The following is a 15,892-nucleotide window of genomic DNA, read 5'->3' on the forward strand; positions in this document are numbered from 1 at the left end:
GAGAATGGGTTAGAATAATTTGTGTCTACTTTCATTGTCTTTGAAAATTGCCTAAATATAACAACATCAAAAGAGAATGATTTATTTTTACTAAATAAATATGAAATTCTTTTTAATGGATTATAATCTAATGGTTCTCAACCATTTGCCTGTCCCTCCACACACCTAAGTAATAAATGCACTCCTGTCAGTAAGAGTGACCAACTAAAATGATGATGGAAAAGGAGGAAGGGATAGGGTGCGTGTGAAAAAGAATGCTGTTGGGGTGGAGGGGAGTAGTTTATTAAAGATTCTCCTGAGATCACTCTGATATAACCCCAGTTAGCTGAGAATCCTTGATGTCATTTTTCTAACCACTGCTGCTGGTAATTTCAATAATGTGCTATCTTGAAGCTTGGTGAAAAGAAAATCACAGAATATATTACTGGAAATACTCATAACAATATTTATTTGTAGATCAAACATCACATATACCAACTGAACCATAAAACTTTCAGAAACTAGCCAAGAGGAGAGTCCATTTTATCTTGTTGCACTATAGGAGGATCAAAAAATTACTTGTTTTCAATGATGGAAAAAGCATATTATTTCAACACAAAATTGTAGCCAATATTTATAAGGAAAAGAGGTTTATAATATATTGTCCATGCAGACATACCATATGTTTTGACATGAAAATATAATTATAGAAAATGATTCAATTATTTCAGAGATTATTTTACAATATATCACTATAAATTCTAAATATTTTGATGCTGAAAAATCAATAATCAGCTCTAGTTTAGACAGACAGATGTCCCTAAATCAAGATGTCAGATATTTGAGTTATTTATTCTGAATAAAACCACAATGCCAAATGTTGCTACACAGTGTAAAGGAAATTGTCATATCAATTAAGATCAAATCAGTAATGATCCATATGTTAAAAAGCTGTCATTATGAAGGCTGAGTCACTACTTGGGAACTTGAGTTTTATATATTCATGAATACATCATTGACGTATTAACTCTTTTCCTTTTGTTGGGTCTACAGAAAATAGTGATATATTAAAAAAAATACTACTTTTTGTCATCAAATTTCAAGCATTTTTTGAATACAAAAAAAATACCCTCAAATGGATACACTCCACATGTTTCCATAATTATGGCTCTACTTCTCCACAGGAGTGCAAGGATTGTCACAACAGAGTGTCGGGAACCATCGTTTTCTTTGTAACTTTTATACAGCACATTGCCCTTGAAATCTTTTCTGTATTGCAGCTCTCTGTGAGCATCTTTTATCAACCCTACTGAACTATAAGCTCTTTGAAGGTACAGTCATGGTGTACATCTTTGTTTCCATAGTGGTAGCATAGAAACTTGACAGTGGTAGATTTTGATTAAAAAATTATACTTTTCTGTTTCTGCTCTTCCCATAAATGACCTGAGCAGAGAGGTTACGAAAACAGATATTCCATTTCCATGATATAAACCATGGGAGAGCCAGGACCTGTGGTTTCTACAAGCCACTATCAGAAAACTAGGCCATTTATAGTTGTCATAAACATTCATCTCAACAGCAGAAACAATTAAAAAGCATTTTCTCATGTGGATATGTCTACATTAAGATTTTCCAAGTCTCTTCTTTCCCATACATTTTGAGATTATTTAATACACATATTCGTCACCAACTACAGGCAAGGCACAGAAGAAACAGAAAAGGAAAATATAAGCATGTCCCCTGAAGCACCCATAGGCTTTACTGAGCATCTCAGAACTAAAGCAATCAGGATTCAGCCTTAGGTTACCCACTGAGGAAGGGAACATTGTAATTTAGGATATGGGGAGTTAGAGGTAGAGTGTAGACATTTTTCTGTGTGCCCCACCAGAGCAGTGCTAGGCTTCTGCTATAGAGTTCTAAGTGCATCATTTGAAAGTGTTTCCAACATAAGATTGTGGGTCATCCAGTTTAATATGAAGTCAGCTCTCCTTTAGAACATTTTCAAACAGAGCCTGAATGGCATTTATTTTTTATTAAGGGTCTTGCTAGTGGAGGTTTTATGATAAAGTACCAGTGTTGATGTCAGGGGCTATGGGGATGGGAAGGGAGAGGAGGCTGAAGTAGTAAACTTTCTGATGTCTCACCTGACCATGCTTTTACGTGTCTGCCATCAGGTCACCAGGCCGAAGTTAAGAACTCTGGGCGAGATTCACATCTCTAGACCTACTTCAGAGACAAGAGATGTGGGAACACAAAGACAGACTCAGTAAATAACTTAAGTAAATATCGTCAAATATTATTAATCTAGCTTTATTACTTCATTTATCAAACCCAAATTAGACTGAAATTTTACATATTCATGATCTCAAATTATATTTCCATCCTATAGAAATAACTGATGACATACAAGTAATCAATATCATTTCATATTAACTGAAAAATTATAAATCAAATTATGTGATCTAACATTTCTGTTAGCATTAATATTTTGAATTATTAAATTTCAACAACTAGACCTTTCGGTTAAATAAAATTTTCTTTTTTTGACTAGAAGAGAACTGTCAAGGAAAATTTAATAAAGCTGGCTGATTTTTGATTCCAAACTACAGAATATTTTTGCATTCAGTCAATCTACTAAACAATACAGAGTGTGATCTTTAACAACTGTTAAAAAATATGAACCTAAGATACTGATATAATTTAAATTATAGCATACAAATAAAATTTATTGAGTTTTACCTGCAAAGATTGAAATGTAGTTTGATATAATTTGGAAATATGTTCAATGAGTGCTGAAACAACAATGAAAAATTCTATTTAAACATAAATATTTCCAGAGTAAAAAGGAGCAGGGATTATTTTCTTTTAGAAAGAAAAACTTAAGTGGGAGACTTTCCTGGTGCTGGTGCTCAAATAAGAGCTCACTGCATTCATACTGGTAGTTTTCTATATGTTCTCTCTGAATACCAGAAAAAGAGACATACTATGGAATTTCTAAGTAAAATTATCACTGTTAAAGTTTCCCATTTATCTTAATTATAATTTATTTCTCTTTTTGGTCCCTTGACTCATTTAATTCATTCAACATATTACTACTTTCTGCCTTTTACTGAAATATATTGTACTCATATTCTCCCCCCTTTTTGTCAATTATAGCATCTAAAACTCAGACTTGAGAGTCTGTCTTACTCCCCCTTCTATTTCCTATATAGCTTATTTTGGGTTTATAAAGGACTTCATAATTGTTAACACTAATTGAATGAATTCCCAATAGTTGGCTAATATGGGGACAAGTGTGAGATGTAAAGAAAATAATGCCCTTGTGCATTGAATATTGTCATTAACTGAAGTGATCCTCAATTTTCAAAGAATTAACAATAAAATAGTTACCAATAAAAAGAAATTGAATATAATTTTCTTCTCATTAGAGGCAGAAACTTAGATTCAACTAGGCTCCTAATTTTTTTAGTCTTTGATTAATCAGCAAGGCTACACTAGAGAAAAATCACTATAACTCTAGTGGTAAATTAGGTAATTTTACCAATAAAGATTTAGTCATGCTTTGGACTATTTTAAAGTATTTGCACTGGGGCCGGCCCAGTGGCACAGTGGTTAAGTTCGCACCTTCTGCTTCTTGGCGGCCCAGGGTTCCCCAGTTCGGATCCCGGGTGTAGACATGGCACCACTTGGCATGCCATGCTGTGGTAGCGTCCCACATAGAAAGTAGAGGAAGATGGGCACGGATGTTAGCTCAGGGCCAGTCTTCCTGAGCAAAAAAGAGGAGTACTGGCAGTAGTTAGCTCAGGGCTAATCTTCCTCAAAAAAAAAAAAGTATCTGCATTGTAGATGTACTTATTCACTCCAATGTTTTACCAGTATACACCCAATATGCTAGAGTGAGGACAGTGTGTTCAAGATTTTAGTCACATTTAACAAGGTTGAATTAAAATTTAGATGATAGAATTGGCCTTCCTTAGATATCTGATTTCTGAATGACTGGTATGTGTGTTTTCATAAATTTGGATATTGAAAACAAAATTATCTTCTATAGTGAAATGGTAAACTCTAAATTTACAAAATCAGAGCAGAGTTATGCTGAGTCATCTTAAAAATGGTGGTAGTGTCCAGGTCTGGTTGATCAGATTAAGCTCCTTTAATAAAGAGTAAAGTGGAAGATGGTTACTAAAGGAAGATGAGAATATCATCAAAGCAAATGAATTAATTGATTCATATATTCTATATTCCAAGAGCTATGCTAATTTTTGAAAATACAGCAGTAAATTCTATCCTCCTGGTCTCAAAGTTAAATAATAAACAAAAATTGAATGAATAAACAAATATATAACAAATGTATTTATAAAATAATCATATACATATAAATATATATATTATATATTCAGATATTCCTGTATATATGTATGTGTGTAGTATAGACTATAAGGCGAAGAGGGTGAGAGTAACAGACAAGAGTGTTCTACCTTAGACTGGACTGTCAGGGAACATAGATCTTGGGTGTTACTATTCCTGCTAATATCTGAAGAGTGAGCAAAAGCTGGCCAAAGGAAGAGGGGGAGCATTTCAGGCAAATAGAACAGAAAGTGAGAAGGCCCTGAAGTGAGATAGATATTTACCCGTTGGAAAAAAGGAGCAGGTCAGTGTGAGTGGAACCTAACAAGGAAGAGACCCCAGTGAAAGATAATTTTGTGATTTTTGTGAAAGCTAATGGGGTTTTTCCTCTGTCCATCTCATGCTTCTGCTGTCCTCTCTGTTGGTTTCATTTTCAGGCAGCTTTCTCCACATTGCAGCAAACATTAGCAGCTCCCGTCTTTAGAGCTCAGAACCCCAGAGACACTCCTGTCTTCACAAATCTGCTCCTTCTAAAGTCTTTCCCATCTAACTAAAAGGCAATTCTATCCTTCCAATTATTTGAGGGCAAAAATAGTGGCATTTTGACTCTTCTCTCATATAAACTACTGGTAACTCCTGTAGGAGATGCCTGCAGAATATTTCCAGTGTCTTCGCACTTGTGTCACATGTCCCAGCTATCATCATCTGTCACTTGGATCATTGCAGAACCTTCTCAGTGATCTCTCTACTTCACACTTGTTCTGCCTCAGTCTACTTTTAGTGCAGCAGCCACTTCTTCGACCTCATCCCTACCTCGACTACTATCCTTTCCCTCTGCTCACACAGCTCCAATTATATTAAAAAGCCGTAATTGTACACAATTTTTTCCAAGCTTTTGTTTATCAGATCTTGTGAAATTATGTAAAGAATTATATGGAAACATACATGTAAATGTTTATTATCATGATTGCTAACAAGTTCTAATCAAATATTAGCAGCTGTTAGTGTTATAATTGCTGATTATAGAATTGACTAGTCGATAGAGACAAAACATGCGAGTTGTAGAGACTTTTGCTTTTATTCTTCCATTTTTGGTTGTCGCCATACGTTAATACAATACTGCTAGAATTTAAACTATGTATTTTCTTTTGTAAGCTAACTAGTTAAAAAAGTTACTAATTTTACGTTAATTTTGCAGTAAATCTGGACCAAGTAGACAAACAATATTGTTGAGACTCAAGATTTAGATTTTAGGTGACTGAAAAGGTACAAAAATGGCACCCCTTAAGAATAGCTGCACTATACGCTAAGGAACAGGGACGTGACACAGTGAGCGACTCCTGTCTGTTTGTAGAATGAGTGAACAGTGGCACAAGGCTCTTAACCTCCACAAACACTGAAGCCGGACAGTACAGTCAAGAGGATTTGCAACAAATCTGTGATTTTCCTTTATTACTTATTTGCAATTTGCAACTTATCTGAGTCCCCTATTCTTGTATTTCTATCAGAAAAGGATAAAAAAGGACTTGGAGAAAACAACTTGCTCTATATCTTATCTTCAGACTGTTTCTCTGTAGTTTTCTTTTTTATGGTAATTTTATTCTTACTACCTAAACAATGGATAGAAGGCAGTTCATGGTATGGACCAATCACATTTAAAGAAAATAATGGCCCATATGCTGTAATAAGAACACTCTTGATTTCACTTTCTGCACTGCTTACTTGAAAGAACTGTGGGGGTTATTGCCTCATCTGGTTTATTTTAAAGCTGATGGGATATCTCCAGTCTCCATGCATCCTTTAGATTAGACCTCTCATTTGCTCTATATTCTAATTAACCAATTTTTTTATGAAATGATAACATGACTGAAAAAAAGGAAATATGGGCATAACAAGATACCTGAACCCCTTTCAGGAAGAATTTCCTGCCAAGAAAGAAGTGAACTATATGTATAATATTACAAAATGTGCTTTTCTGTACTGGTATTTGAGCTCTATAAGAGGAAAGTTTCGCTCTTGATAAATAACAAGAGAAATACATTACCATGTAAAACTCTCCATAATAAAGACATTCCTAATCTGGGTGCTTTATATGAATTAATACACTTTTTCTGGCAAAAATAAAATTTGGTAGACAAAATTTAAGTTTTATTATACATGAATGTAAAATATGTCTATTGTGAAACAGGTTATTTTTCTCCAGTGCGGTTCATAAAATTTGCCATGGTAAAGTAGAAATCTTAGTTTATCCTGGAGTCTGTTTCACTTTTCTTAATAAAACTTATATTTAGACATATGAATTGAACTAGAGTTGAATGCTATATGCATTGTCTTGGAAACTACAATCATTTATTTGTTAGTGAAACTGAAAGCACTATGTAATGGGACCTTATAAAACATGAGTGTAAAACTATAGAGTAAAAATAAATGTCAGTGTCTATATCAGTGTAATCATGTTAGATCCCTTTCTACAGTGTTTCAACATGTTGTCAATATTTTTTTAAATTGTTTATTATATGTTCAATTATTTTTACTGAGGTAACATTGGTTTATAATTTGATATAAATTTCAGATGTACATCATTATATTTGACTTCTTTATAGCTTACGTTGTGTTCACCACCAAAAGTCTAGTTGCCACCCCTCACCATCCATGTTTACCCCTTTACCCCTTTCACTCTCCTCCACCCACCTTCCCCCATGGTAACCATGAATCTGTTCTCCATATCTATGTGTTTGTTTGTTGTTGTTTTATCTTCCACATACAAGTGAAATCGTATGGTGTTTGGCTTTCTCTGTCTGACTTCTTTTGCCTAGCATAATATGGTCAAGGTCCATCTATGTTGTCACAAATGGCAAGATTTCATCTTTTTTATGGCTGAGTAATATTCCATTGTATATATATACCACATCTTCTTTACCCATTCATCCATTTATGGGCATTTAGGTTGTTTCCAAGTCTTGACTGTTGTGAATAATGCTGCCGTGAGCATAGGGGTGCATGTATCTTTTGAAATTAGTGTTTTCATGTTTTTTGGATACATACTCAGAAATGTAATAGCTGGATAATAAGGTAGTTCTATTTTTAGTTTTTTGAGGAATCTTCATTTTGTTTTCCATAGTGGCTGAACCAATTTATATTCCTACCAACAGGGTACAAGTGTTACCTTTTCTCCACATCCTCTCCAATACTTGTTATTTCTTCTCTTTTAAATAATAGCCATTCAGACAGGTGGAAGGTGATATCTCATTGTGGTTTTGATTTGCATTTCCCTAATAATTAAGGATGTTGAGCATCTTTTCATGTGCCTGTTGCCCATCTGTATGTCTTCTTTGGAAAGAAGTCTGTTCAGGTCCTCTGCCCATTTTTTAGTCAGCTTGTTTGTTCTTTTGTTGTTGAGTTGTATGAGTTCTTTGTATATTTTGGATATTAATCCCTTATCAGATATATGATTAAACATGTTGTCATTATTTTAAAATAAATAAGACCATAGGATAAAGTGTAAACTTAGAGAGATTCTTTTATTCTATAGGAAAAATTAATATCTTTTAATAGCATGGATACTTTTAAATTAAAATTCTTAACAAAGCATTAACTGATTAGATATTTTAACTGGGTAGTCAGTGAGAATATACATATTTGTTCAACCTTAAACACTATAAAAATTGTAGAACATGCTTTCATTTGTATATATATGTATCAATGTATATATTTTCACTTATATACATACATACATATGTATACACATATATGTGCGTATACATATGTATATATTATATATGCACATATATGTGTCCATATAAATATGTTATATATGCACATATTTGAAAAATTATGATATTTAAGAATTAAGTTTGTCATACTCATCATCTACCTTACGCTGAAGAAGTAACTAATTTGGCAGAAATGTAGTTTGTAATTTTCTTTTTCATTAATAGAATTGATGGTAATTCTTTAAATCTTCATTACTCAATTCATAAAATAATTAATTAAAACCTAGATAATCTGGTCCGTATGCTGTGTGATGGTAGATTAAATACAGTATAATATTTGGTCCCAGACGTTAAAGTTCTTGTCAAGTTTTAGAAGCAAATGTAAATGTATGTACAGTGAACTGACAGTAAAATATGTGCGAGAGCGGATCAAGCCAGTAAAACTGTCCGCCAGCTATAACCTGCAAAGAGGCCTGATGTGGAAGCTAAATCCAACTAGAAGCACCAGGTGCTATCTGGACCACCTGAATTCTTTTCCTCCAGAAATTGATCTGGAGTGCGGGACAGGCATTACTTAGCAGAATTGAAAGGCAAACAGAAATGGCAGTGCACAGACATGTGCACCAGTCAAACCCACAAGGGAGTAAGGCAAGTCATGCATAGACAGAAGCTAAGATTAAGCAAAAGACATGATGTGCAGAGTAAGGGGTGAAGAGTTAAAGTAGCCACAGGAAGGGTATAGGTAGAGACAAAAAAGAACTGACTCGATTATAATGATGATATATAACATGTTCCAACTACTGTGGAGATGCTAGAAATATACTTGACAATCCATGAGCCAGTTTATATTCAAGCTGTGGGGTCTGGCCATGTTCCTGCTCTTGGATACCATGATACAAAATGAGGCTTTGTGGCTGACACTTCTGTCCTTTCTCTTTCCATGTGCATCTTTACAATGAAGTACCCATCTCACTATTGTATATGGTTACCTCATGTATTAGTTTCCTATTGCTGCTGTGACAAATTACCACAAACTTAGTGGCTTAAAACAACAGAAATATATATCTTATAGTGCTAGAGGATGGCAGTCCTAAAATGAGTCCTGCAGTGCTAAAATTAAGATGTTGACAGGGCAGCATTCCTTCTGAAAGCAGGGCTCTAGGGCGGAATCCATTCCCTTGCCTTTTCCAGCTTCCAGCTCTCTCTGACTCAGACTCTCCTGCCTCCCTCTTACAAGGACATTCGTGATTACCTTAGACCCACCTGGACTACCCAGTGTAGTCTCCCCATCTCAGGACACTTATCACATCTGCAAAGTCCCTTTAGCCATGTGACGTAACATATTCACAGGTTTTGCGGATTAAGAAGTGGATATCTTTGGAGAGCTTTATTCCACCTACCACACCTCACATAATGAAATTTCCAGAAACTACTTGACAAACACTTTTACTGAAGGCTTTGTCATGGGAATTTATTAGCAGGAGAAAAACCTGTGGGTTTGGCCTGCCAGAGAAGTCCTTACAGAAGAGAAGCAAATTGAGTATAATTGTGAAGGTTATATGAGGATTTTATTGTTAAAGAAGAGAATGGATTTAATTCTAGAGAGCATGGAGAGAAGAAAACAGCATTAGCAAAGATGTGGAAGAAGAAATAGGTTCAAAAGAGAGGTATTTCAGCAGGCTGGTAGAAGCAGAATATTCACTTAAGAGAAAAGATAGAGGGCATAAGTTAGATTTGGAGAAAATGTGGAATGTTTTGAAAGTCTGGCAAAAAGATTTTGTTTGCACCTGTAATCATTGAGTTTCCAATAGTGTAACAGTGAAGGCTGTGGTGAAGATGTGGGTGAGAGAGAATTCCAGGTAACTATTGCACATGGTGTGAAGTCAGGAAGTCTCAGTACCTACCTGAGCTAGGGAGAAAACAATAGAATGGAAATTAAAGGGAAAATATTTAAACGCTGAATTTTACTTTGAATTTAAAGAAAAAAATTGATTTGATGAATATGTATATGCAAAGTATTTGGTGAGTGTAGATAGATGTCATTAAAACATATTTTATTTTTATTATTGTCAACATTTATTGTCAGTATAAGGAAGTATTGATATGGAGAAATAATATCAACAAATATAAAGTAATATTTAGTCTAATTTATACTTATGCATAAATGTAAATTTACTTTTTCATGCTTATATGTGAACATGAGTAAATATTGTGGTACTCAAGGTAAAAACTGAAGTCTCACAAAGGAAGAGAACTGTGTTGCGTTTACATTTTGACTCTGTTCAGAAGGCTTTATTGTTCATGGTTTTCTTGGCTTGGTATTGAAAGTTTCATCTTTGCATGTTGCCTAAATCCGAGCTTTCTCTATTGCTACACGATTGATGTGCCATATCATAACAGAGAGAGAGAGAGAGAGGGAGAGAGAGAGAAAGTGAGAAAGAGAGAAAGAGAAAGAAAGAAAGCAAGCAAAAGAAAGAATTCTGTTTGGTTTATGAAGCCTTCTTTTGGAACATTTCTTGCTCTAGTGATGGAGAAGTAATAAGAAGTAATATGTTCATGTCAACCCAAACCACCTAACCCCAAATGTGAGAAAATAACAGTGACTATTTGAAAACAAGGTCTCTCTTGAATGCTGTTGTCTTTGAAACTAGACAATAGATGATAAGATGCTCACTGTAAGTAAGGATGGGAAGTGGTTCAAATAACGATTTGCTGTGTGCCAGGTACTTGATATGATTTAGTTCTCACACCAATACTACATTCTAATGTGAGGATACTGAGATTCAGAGAAGTTAAATGTTTGTGATCAAATAGCTGGAAATTGGTGCTTGGTGTGTGGGGGATCAACCATGGAATTTCTATCCTTGCTACTCATTTGCTGAAACTCTCTATATGAAATAGAACTCCTGCTCTGAAAATTAAAAGTTTTAACCACATATTCTCCAAGGGCCATTCCAGGACCAATATTTTATAACTATTGGTTAGCTGTGGTAACAATCTGACTCTTAATGACAAAGGATCATTTTATGACATTTTTTTTTTACTTGACCTAATTTTATTTGATCTAATTTGACCTAATTCAGGAACAGGCAGCACAGCCGTGAATTAAAGCACAATTCTCAGTAGCTGAATTGTTTGAGTAATTGCATTGATGTTTGCTGTTCAGAGTTTGATTTAGTTGGTTATGATGTATATTTTAAATTTGAACACACAATAGGCCTGATGGCATCCAAAAAGGCTAAGGGTCTGGAAGGAAACAATGATTCTCTGCACCCCGATCAACACTGATAAAAGGAAACAACAACCAACAAACAAAAACAAAAGTGTGGATCAGTCAGATTGTTGGTCCATGTCAGTGGTTCTCAAACTCATTTGAACATTTGAATCACCTAGGGTATTTTTTTAAAAGACTGATATCTGGACCCCTCTACCATGAATTTCTGATTTAATTGGTCTTTCATGAGGATGAATGATCTATGTTTTTAAATATCACTTGCATTTATATCCATTGTGCATGCTGCTATAAGAACCTCATTAAAAACATTGAAGAAATAATGTTTCTTCCTGCTTGACAGTACCACAGTATTTATTGCTGTTAAGGCAAATTTTTAGGTTAGGAATGAATTCTTCAATGGTCAGTAGATGTGCTAGACATCTCAGAACATGAGAGGTTCTTATTGCATGCCAAAAGAAAGTTCTGAGGCCATGTGATAAAAACACAAGCGTGGATTATTTTTATGAAGGCCGTAGAAACCAATGCCATTTAAATAATGTGTCTTTTCATTCCATGAATATCTACTTTTACGTTTTACTTTGTTGTTCAGTAGAGGCAGTAGATGAAAATATTTCCAGATTACAAATTTCCAAGTGGGCAACACTGAAAACATTGTCTCTGGTTGGCCATTACTTAAAAGGTGAGAGGCCTGAGGGAAGGAACCGTAGAAGGAAATTTCCTTTGCTATCATGATTTACAGTTATGGAAGGGTCACGTCTGAGTTGTGTTTTCTAAGATGGCTTTATATTTTTATATCCTCCTTCCAGGCTTTTCAGAATGTCGTTACTCATCCTGTTAAACAAATAGACAAAGGGAAAGCCCAAAAACATGTAACTGCTCTTGGACTGGTGCCTTCTAAAGAGTATTCACTTGGGTTTTTCGTTTATAATTTAAATGTTAATGTGACTGTTGCTAATAAACCATTGTAAAGACTTGTGGAGGAATGCTTAAGACATTGCAGCAGTGTATGGTCCCTCCCACAGGCCAGCATTTCCAAATCTGCGGTTTGTATTTGGGAATTTCCTAGCTGTTGTGGTTAAAACACTTGGATGGGCTATGTCTGATCAAATAAATTGTTGCTCCGAGTTCAAGACTACCACCTACTGCCTCAGATAATAAAGCAGGATAATGGCTTCTTTTTTTCAAAAATTGGAGCTGGAAAGCAAATGTTTTTACTGGTGACGCTGGGTAAATAAGAGTACATCTTGTGAGTCATATGTGATGTTAACAGGAATCCATTTGAACTTGTCCGGTTTTGACCTTTTTTGCATAAAATAGGAATTAGAAAGCTAGTGTTTTTTAAAAAAGATTTGTTCTTCTGCATAATGGAAATAGTATTTTAAACATACTGGAGATGGAACATCTCAAGAACGTCACCTTCTGGAGGAGAGACTCTTAGGAATAAAAATTGTCAAAGCAGTAGGTGGGCTCCCTTGCCTTCTTGTCCTTTCATCACACCATCACGAGAAAATGCCAGTCTTTAGGCAGAATTCAGCCAATCTTCTCATCCACAGCTATGCTCTGCCTATGGAGCCTACCTCGTAGGAGGGCAGATTGGCACCCACATTTGTTCTTAATGCTTTTTGGCAATTTTACATCAACATCTCATTGTAATTATTTTAATTTTCCCCATTATTAAATTGGCAATAACTTCACCTCACCCATCCATTTCAGCAACTGACCTTGCTATGAGAATTTTCTATGCTCATCCACCCCCATTTTTTAAAAATTTTTCTACCTATTATAACTGAAAGGTGTGATTCACCCTAAGAGCCACTCTTACACCTGTGTTCTGACTCCCATCTTCTCCATCATCACATAAAAGACCTTGTGCAATAAATGTTCATGCATATGTTGACTGGTCCAAGGGCCTCTTTGATAGAAAACACGTTGTTCTTTACGTTTAATACAAAGAATCAACTTACATTAGGGTATTGGTAAGAAGTGATGATTTTACTAAGGATTTTTGGGGGAATTGAAGAGTGGTTTTATGTCAAACACTGAGTAGAATTTCACTCAAAAACCCAATTTAGGGCTGGCACGGTGGTGCAGCAGTTAAGTTCCCACATTCCGCTCTGGTGGCCTGGGGGTTCACCAGTCCAGATCCCGGGTGTGGACCTACACACCACTTGTCGAGCCATGCTGTGGGAGGTGTCTCACATATAAAGTAGAGGAAGATGGGCATGGATGTTAGCTCGGGGACAGTCTTCCTCAGCAAACAGAGGAGGATTAGTGGCAGACATTAGCTCAAGGCTAACTTCCTCAAAAAAAAAGAAGAAAAACAGAAAAACCCAATTTAAATTGTTTATTGTCTATCCCTCAGTTTCTTTAGATTGTTGCCCGCATTATGTCCCTTTTCTTTCCTTCACTTGTAAAGAGCCCAGTAACTCTGCTTCTACTTTTCCCACTCCCAGGTATTCCTCCTTTAGGTCTCAATCTCTCTCTCACTTTTTTTTTCATGCAGGAAAAGTGAGCTAATTCAAATTTCTCTTAAATGAATACTTGCTTCATCTCTTAAAACTTTTCTCAGCTATGGGGAAAGCCACTCTATTGACAATAATGACTTGTACTCAATTGATTAAAGACCTTCTACTATCAGAAACCACTCTCCTTAGAAAGAATGGATAATTACAAATATCCAAGAAATTGTTCACCTACAAAATTACTCCTTTTCAGTCCTATATTAAAGTCTTTCCTTCATTGGTCCTATCTCAACCACATTTAGACACGCTTTAACTGGTTCCATCTGAAAGGATAAAGCAATCAAGCATTTGAACACACACTCATGTGCATGCATTCAATCCAAAGGTTCAGTTATCATCTATAAACAGATAATTTCCTAATTTCATCCTCTATATGCTTGATGGACAGTTCCTATACCTCAAACTCAGAATGTCAAGAATTAGATTTATTCACCTTTTTTTTCACAAATTTTGCCCCTTCTCCAGGTTTCTCTATCTCATTAAATAATCCACAATTACTGAACACTGGAAATACCCCTGTTTTTTTTTATTCTGTCCCCCACTGCATATGACAATCACCAAATCCAGTTGATCGATTCTATCTATTCAATGTTTCTTAAACCATATACTGATGTCTCAGCATGCTGCCACTAGGTTGGTTCACCACATCTTTGTCCCGACCACTGCAATAATCTCCTGTTGGTTTCCCTGCATCCACTTGTCCTACTCCAAAACATTATTCCCAAATAAAACTCCAGCTGTGTCAGTTCTTCTTAAAATTTGCCAATGAATTTCCATTGCTCTTGCTATAGAATCTGAAATAGTTAATACGGTTTATAAGGGTCTCCCCACGAAGCTTTAGCTTCCTTCCCAGACCCAATTCACCTTACTCGGCACCCAAATATTCTGGACTTCTTTCCAGTGCCTCAAATATGCCTCATTTTCATTCTAGTTGGTGTTTCCCATACACCACATCCTCTGTTTAGATTGAGCTGACCCGTCTAATTCTTTAGTTTCACTTCAGTAATGTCTACTTTTCCTTATAATCTGAGCGTAATGTCATTTTGGTATGACGTCTTCCCTAACTTCGTAGACCAGGTTGAAGTTCCCCAATGTATGCTCTTATATCACAGTGTTCCTCTCTGTACATCTCACAGGCAATCATTCTCTCTACATAATCTACTCCCTGAGGACAGCCACTCTCTCTGGCTTATTCTCAACTGCTCTCCAGTGGTAAGGAGAAGTTTTCATCAGTGCGTAATTTATGAATTAATTATATAGCTAGCCATAAAGCCCAAACACATAGATATTACTCATGGTTTTCTCTTTAACAGATGGAATCCCTTCAGTGGTATGCTAAAGGCACACATTTATTTAGTGACAGTCAGAGACACAAGTCATCTGAGGCAACTCAGGGAGTGAAGGGAACGTAGTGCTAGTGCACTGAGTTTATTGCACTTTTACACGGTGCATTGTGTTATGCATTGACAATAAGGGACAACATGGCTAACATATCATGTAATGTCATTGGCCACATGATGCATTATAATATAATAGTGATAAATATTTTGTTAACTATATTCACATGTGTTTTCAGACTATGGCCATGCCTGTAGAATGGACATTCTGAGCTGAAAATTGTACGCTCACCTATAGTCTTCATCTGCTTTTTTTCACCCTAATAGACTTTTGGGACTAAGTCTTGGGAAGAATAGTCTTCTTGGACAAAAAGATCAGTGCGGCATAAAGACAGAAAGGTAAGGGTTTGACAAGTTGCTTCTGGAATAAAAGAGGTGTACAAGAGGAAGTTTTGGCTTCCAGATATCATCTAAGAAAGAGTATTAAGAAGTAAATGGAAAATATTGCTTTTATAGAGATCACATTTATTATTTGTTTTTCTGAGACATACTGAGAAGGGACTTTCCTTTTAGCTAGAATTTATTTGAAGTATTTACTAAATGTGATTTTTGTAACTTATATCTCATCCTGAAGTTTGTAACAAAGGAAGAAGAGGAAAGAGCACGCAGTCGCTTTAGAGACTGAAGGACTCACAATAATTGCTCTTCTCAAGATGCTGATAGTCACTTAGAAAAAAAAAGCAAACACAAAATTGAAAG

The 15,892-nt window shown here is 35.5% G+C and overlaps 1 long non-coding RNA gene across 2 annotated transcripts in view; it reads left to right on the plus strand.

Moving 5' to 3' along the window:
- The window catches only part of LOC138918956 (uncharacterized), a 75,388-nt gene that overhangs the window by 29,616 nt on the left and 29,880 nt on the right, over positions 1 to 15,892 (plus strand). The window contains exon 3 of one of the 2 annotated variants that reach the window (XR_011428738.1): positions 15,461 to 15,532. The exons of the other annotated variant lie outside the window; for it this stretch is intronic. This is a non-coding gene — a long non-coding RNA (uncharacterized lncRNA). The remainder of the gene's footprint in view (positions 1 to 15,460; positions 15,533 to 15,892) is intronic. 2 annotated transcript variants of the gene reach the window in all.

This window comes from Equus caballus, chromosome 19 (assembly GCF_041296265.1).
Source record: "Equus caballus isolate H_3958 breed thoroughbred chromosome 19, TB-T2T, whole genome shotgun sequence".
Lineage (NCBI taxonomy): Eukaryota > Metazoa > Chordata > Mammalia > Perissodactyla > Equidae > Equus > Equus caballus.